The sequence below is a fragment of the Limulus polyphemus genome, unplaced genomic scaffold (assembly GCF_000517525.1).
Source record: "Limulus polyphemus unplaced genomic scaffold, Limulus_polyphemus-2.1.2 Scaffold330, whole genome shotgun sequence".
Taxonomy (NCBI): Eukaryota; Metazoa; Arthropoda; class Merostomata; order Xiphosura; family Limulidae; genus Limulus; species Limulus polyphemus.
Genome location: NW_013665940.1, coordinates 653,197 through 660,284, shown reverse-complemented (window position 1 = coordinate 660,284; position 7,088 = coordinate 653,197). Strand labels below are relative to the sequence as shown.

At 34.8% G+C, this 7,088-nt stretch overlaps 1 protein-coding gene across 1 annotated transcript in view; it reads right to left on the bottom strand.

The window, feature by feature from the left end:
* The window catches only part of LOC106457434 (multiple PDZ domain protein-like), a gene marked incomplete at its 3' end in the record, with an annotated part of 26,527 nt that extends 20,370 nt beyond the window's left edge, over window positions 1-6,157 (bottom strand). The window contains exon 1 of the mRNA XM_013916847.2: window positions 6,065-6,157. The remainder of the gene's footprint in view (window positions 1-6,064) is intronic.
* Between the last annotated feature and the right edge of the window lie 931 nt (window positions 6,158-7,088).

The following is a 7,088-nucleotide window of genomic DNA, read 5'->3' as shown; positions in this document are numbered from 1 at the left end:
AATACATTAATAGACAGTGCTAAATCAACTTGACTATTTTCAGTCCCCCCGGTCGGACGTGGTAAGTCTAACGACTTACAATATTAAAATTCGGAATTCGATTCCTCGCGGTCAGTAGATGGTCCAATGTGTATTGCTTTACAAAATACGACTAAACAATTAATTAATTATTTTAGTGTTGAAAATATAATAGGCCTAATAATATAAATGTATTATGAAAAGTGTAATTAAACATTTTCCTATTTTGACTATTTTTAGTGGGTAATAAGTTGTGGGTTAACTTTCTAATTGCTTTCATGTTGAATATTATTTTTATTATTGAGGGGTAGAAGCCTTACGTTCTGCTTGCTCCCCAGTAGCTCAGCGGTAAGTCTCCGAGCTTATCACGCTAAAGATAGGGTTTTGATACCAGTGGTGGGGACAGACAGCCTATTTTGTAGTTTTGTGCTTAATAACAAATACTCTGCCTAGTAACAGCATCTCACATGCACAAAATAGCAATAAATTCTTATTTACATAAATTGTCCTTGTAAAGTAAAAAAATAAAAGAACATCAGGCACCTCAATTAGGAAAAAGTTGCTGTGTTAAAATTGATTTTTGTACTGTACTTGTACTTTTAACAATCTATGAAATTTCCAACTTTAAATGCACTTACTGTGTTTTCCCAATGATTCGAAAATATCTGCCAAAAAAAAAATCGTATTTCAGAGATTATAAAACCTTTTGGCTTGGTTTGAATTTCGCGCAAAACAACACGAGGGCTATTTCCACTAGCCGTCCCTAATTTTTCAGTGATAAACTAGAAGGAATGTAGCTAGTCAAGGCCACCCACTGCTAACTCTTGGGTTACTCTTTTTACCAACAAATAGTGGGATTGACTATCACATTATAACGCCCCCACGGCTGAAAGAGAGAGCATGTTAGACGACGGGGAATGGAACACGCGAGCCTCAGATTGTGAGTCGAGCATCCTAACCACCAGGCCATACCAGGCCTTTACAAAACGAACACGGGTTTAAAAACAAAATCTAGACAGCATGTATAGGGTGAGGCAAATATAACTATAACGCTGTTTACTATAGAATGTTGTTTAATTTCTAGCGTCTTGCCAAACAGAAGTTAAATTAATTTCAATTTTTTTCATAATATCTACTATAGAACCAACCGCATGGCTATTTTAGTATGGTTATTATATTTGTATAATATGGTTATTATAAAAAATGGTCGTCTAAATAGGAGTTTGGGCCGACTGTGGCTCAGTGATTTGTGTTCTGGGCTGCGAATGAAGGTCCAAGGTTCACATTGCGGAGGGCATTCGGCAGCATCAATCAATAGATCCGCTCAAGTCTATCGCTTTGCTATTGGAGGAATACTCTTATCTCTTCCAAGTTATTGCAGTTAAAAGCTATAAAAGTAAGCAATTGCCATTGAAAGACAGCGGTCAATTATTTTAAAATACAAGTCTTAACGCTTGATTTTATTCAACAAGACTTGGCTATAGAGTGTTCTTTATTATGTAATTTTTGTTATTTGAATACAAAAATATACAGTTTTGGGTTTTCTTTCAACGTTTGCAGACATATTTGTGAATTGGTGACAGTGTTATTTGATATTTTTGAAATTGAAACCATAATTGTATTTAGAAAACTATCGCAATACTTTAGACTGTTATTGTTCATGAAAACTAGTTTGATGGCTAAATTGTGTTTTTGCGATGTGAATGATTGGATCGTGCAAGTGGACTGTTAGCGACCTCTGCTGGAAGTAGGTGGGTTAATGCTAATATGTAATAAATAAAGTTTATGAATATAGTTTCACATATAAAAAATGTTTTATAGCAGCTTGAAGAAATGTTTAGAAATATCTCACATGAACGCAGATATAAGTTCTGTGAAAAATAACGGACAATATATTTATTTCTAAGCAAAAAGCTATACAATGCTATACCGAACCCCGAATTTAAGTGTTATAAGCCCTAAAGCCTATCATTGAATCCCTAGGAAGCCATACAATAAAATTTGAAACATTGGACAGAAATGATATTCAGTTTATAAAATAAATGTGGGAATGAAAAACAACTACGTGTTGCTGTACATGTATTCCCATTATATAATCGTGTATGTAATGTCCAGTCCAAACCTAATATGTAGAAAATTGCAATTAATTCAGTTTGCTCATTATTGTGTAATTAGTAAGACCTAGCTGTACTGGTCTGATTTTCGCTCTAGCAGTAAGCTACAAGAAAACTCATTGGACACACTTTCATTCACTGAAACTTATAGAAGAAATATTACTTTCTTGAAAAAGCTGTTAATAAGGCAGCAGTTTTCTATAGTAATTACTATCTTAGAATTAGAAGAGAACCAAAACCGAAACATGCGGCATGTATGTAGTACAACACGTCTTAGTTTAAGAGTATATGACATTAGTCCATGTTTGTGGGATGGCATCAGGTTCACCCCCTTCATTAAACATACGACATTAAGTAGTATAACATGTCTTAGTTTAAGATTATATGACATTAGTCCACGTTTCTGGGATGGCATCAGGTTCATCCCCTTCATTAAACATGCGACATTAGGTAGTATAACACGTCTTAGTTTAAAATTATATGACATTAGTTCATGTTTCTGGGATGGCATCAGGTTCATCTCCTTCATTAAACATGCGAAATTAGGTAGTATAACACGTCTTAGTTTAAAATTATATGACATTAGTTCATGTTTCTGGGATGGCATCAGGTTCATCTCCTTCATTAAACATACGACATTAGGTAGTATAACACGTCTTAGTTTAAGATTATATGACATTAGTCCATGTTTCTGGGATGGCATCAGGTTCATCCCCTTCATTAAACATGCGACATTAGGTAGTATAACACGTCTTAGTTTAAGATTATATGACATTAGTTCATGTTTCTGGGATGGCATCAGGTTCATCTCCTTCATTAAACATGCGGCATGTAGGCCATACAACACCTTAGTTCAAGCGTATAAGATGTCAGTTCATGTTTTGGGAATATCATCATGGTAATGTCTTTTAAAATTTTATTTCACTCGTAATCATTTTAGATGCCAGGGAATTTACGGTTCACACTCCGTTGCTAAGAAACTTGTACTGATATAGGAGTAATGTTCAAGTCCCAATATTCTGTCAGACAAGAATAATCCGAGAATTAACGACGTGTGTTGTTGACTAACTGCCTCACCTCTAAGCATGTGCCTCCTGGTGAATCAACGGAAAGGATCAGGGCTTATGACGTTAAAAATATGGTTTAGATATCCGTGGTGGGCAGAACAAAAATAGCCCACGGTATAGTTTTGTGTTTAACAACAAGTAAACTAATTTATCAGTTCAAACTTAGGAACTACTAAGAACAGATAGCTTTGTTGTAGATATTTCGCAAAATTCTGAAACAAACAAATTTTACAAAAGAATTTTGTACAACTTTTTTTTTGTGTGTGCTCACTTGTCTTATTAGCAAATGTAATTTTTCTGTAGAGATTTCTATAAATAAACTCTAACTGATGTTCAACCGCTCTGTTATCTTGCTTAATTACGTGCAGTACGCATTATATTTTATAGTTCTTTTTTTTCAAACGTAAGGGGGCACTATAATTCTTAATAGAAATATGTAATAGCGTCAAAATATTTTAGTGCTGCACTAACTGTTATGAATAAATTTCGCGAAGGGATCTAATGTCTTGATTTCTAAATATCCAAGGTTGTCAAATACATGCTTAAAAATCAGTGAAGTTCAAGGAATGAATTTACTTTCCTTATAATGGATAGTTGAAGATGAGAGCCAAATTGATCTAGGATTGTTCTTTCAGTGAAGTTCAAGGAATGAATTTACTTTCCTTATAATGGATAGTTGAAGATGAGAGCCAAATTGATCGAGGATTGTTCTTCGGTTAGTTAGTATTTATTGTTAAATACCTTTATCTTCAGGTAACTTAATTTTTCACAAACGAGCATAAAACATATTTTGAATGATTCAGAAGAAGTTATATCGATAAAGGGTAACTTTCGACTCAGGGATATTTTTATATGTACGGTTTGTCAGTGTTTTTGTTTGTTGTTTATTTATAGTTAAGAACAAAGCTACGCAATGGGCTATTTATGCTGTGCCCACTACGGATTCCCAAGCCCGGTTGTCAGTGTTACATAGCGGTATTAAAAAAATCATGAACAACATAACAAGTAGAAGCGATTGTAGTCAGCCAGATAAAATCTGTATTTCGATCTGAGGTAGACACTGTCGCATTGCGATGTACAGTTTGTTGCATTTTCTAATTCACACACACTGGGTATGGTAGCCAATAGAACACATTTTCCTACTACTTAAAATCTACGTATCGCTCCGGATAAGCGAGAAAGAAGGTTTATGGTTTGTATCCCATTACATAAAAATACGCTTTGCCTTTTGGAGCCGTTGGTATGCAGTAAGATTGACTGTCAAATTTCACTATTCCGTCTAACAAAAGCAGTCTAAGAGTTGTCGGTGCGTTCTGCTATGTCTTACCTATAATCTGTCAGTTCAAACTTAAGGACAACTATGCGCAGATAGGCACTGAGTAGCTTTGCATGAAAATTATGAAACGAGCAACCAATAACTTAAATTATATTGTACACTCACTCAAGACAGTGGCCTACTGGTGTGTAGGAATGCCGCTTGGTGGGGCAAGCTGCTAATAATACCTTAAATGCTTCGAGAACTTTCGCTAGTAGCAAACGCATAAAACCGTCTTGAGAAACCAAGAACGTTCTATGGTTTCTAAAAACAAAATCGAAAAGTCGCGAGCTGGTCCATGTCATGAGTAATCATTACCTCTACAACATTTATTTAAATGTGAAATGTTTAGAGAATAGAGACAGTTAACATCACAGTTCCGTTTGAGCAACATCAACATTTAGTAAGTATCCGAGACAGTCAACATAACAGTTCCGTTTGAGCAACATTAACATTTAATAAGTATCCGAGACAGTCAACATAACAGTTCCGTTTGAGCAACATTAACATTTAGTAAGTATCCGAGACAGTCAACATAACAGTTCCATTTGAGCAACATTAACATTTAGTAAGTATCTGATACAATCAACATAACAGTTCCGTTTGAGCAACATTAACATTTAGTAAGTATCTGATACAATCAACATAACAGTTCCGTTTGAGCAATATTAACATTTAGTAAGTATCCGAGACAGTTAACATAACAGTTCCGTTTGAGCAACATTAACATTTAGTAAGTATCTGATACAATCAACATAACAGTTCCGTTTGAGCAACATTAACATTTAGTAGGTATCCGAGACAGTCAACATAACAGTTCCGTTTGAGCAACATTAACACTTAGTAAGTATCTAAAATTTAACCTGAACCTTAGATAATAAAACTTATGGAAAGTTTTATATGAACAATTCATTACTTCAATGTACTTCTTACTACAACAATAAAATTATTTGTTTGTTTTTTTTTTAGTTTTGCGAGAAGCTATTCGAAGACTATCTTCGCTAGCGGTTCTTAATTTTGAAAGTATAGACTAGAGGAAGAGCAGATGGTCAATACCACCTACCGCCAACTCTTAGGCTAGTATTTAAAATCGATTAGTGGGATTGGCCGTCCCATTATAACGCCTCTAGGGCTGAAAGGGTAAACATGCTCTGTCACGGAATTCGAACTCGCGACCCACAAGTTGCAAGTCGAACGCACTAATCACCGGACCATATGGCAAGGCCCCCAGTAAGCGAGTTTAACTCTTTCACGCGTCACTTCTTGACCTCCCTTGTCCAGCTATTCTGAATCAGCTCTGGGTTCGGCGAGCTTCTTTCAAATGTTCATTTAGCCTACATTTTTCATAGGTCTAATCGTGAACAAGCATATACAAGATATATATTTTTTGTCCCTGCTTAAGAAATGTTATTTTCTCCATGTTACTGCGAATATCAAGTCTTACAGAATGCAGCCTATCTGCTGGGGAAATTTAAGCAACAGACAATTAGCAAAGAAAATGTTAATACATACATACATCTTTGAACTGCAATTATTTTTTCATATCATACCTTAAATTTATTTGAAGGCAATGATGAGTACGCCACCTGGAGGACTATTCTTCCCTCTTTGGGTTATTCTGATACGAATAACTATGCTAGTACTGATAACATAGGTCTGCTTGACAGTATTTATAAGCCTTACGTCACCAACTGTTACTGATCACATGACTCAAAAAAAGTTAAGCATGCAAGTAATTTTTTAGTTAATGTACAAATTTCTAACTTAAAAATAAAGCTAAAAATTAATAACTTGTTCATTCCTTAAAATAACTGAGCGTTGCTTTTGACCTGTATATTGATTTTTTCATAAATAATGTAAAAAACAGAAACTGGATTGTTCGAGGGCAACATAAGAAACAACAGTAGCGGTTTGGCTTCACTTGGTATGCTGTAGATGTAAACATACTAACCTTCTAAAAATATAATATCTGTTAGGCAACCAGATTGATTATTCGCATCCTGTTAAATCTTTTGTAAATACAGAATTCTTATGATACCATTATTGGAATTGCCAATACTCCTTATAAAATAATGAAGCACAGATTAAAACAATGAGATACATTTGAGACAAAAAATGTTTATCTATGTGTTAAATTTATGTGAGTTTGGTACTCTTGAAATGATATGATAAATAGCCCATTTAGGAAAGTACCTACGTTCATAAACACAATAGTCAGAGATATTCCCACTAGGAAATGTTTTTACTAATTTGGTGTTCTTAGGTGCACTGATTTCCCATAAGAATTACAGAGTAGGTTCCACAGAATGACGAGTTGGTTTCACAGAATGACATGAGGTCTGGCAGAAAATATAGGACGAATATGAATTATCTGACTGAGTTTCAATAATGAAAGTGGGTGTTTTCTTATAGCAAAGCCACATCAAGATATCTGCTGTGTCGAACCCCCGATTTTAGCATTGCAAATCCGAAGACTTACCGCTGTCCCACCGGGGGACTAAGAATGAAAGAAACTAGACACAATCTATAACCAAATGAAAATATCTTTATTCAACTCACAAACATAAACAAGGT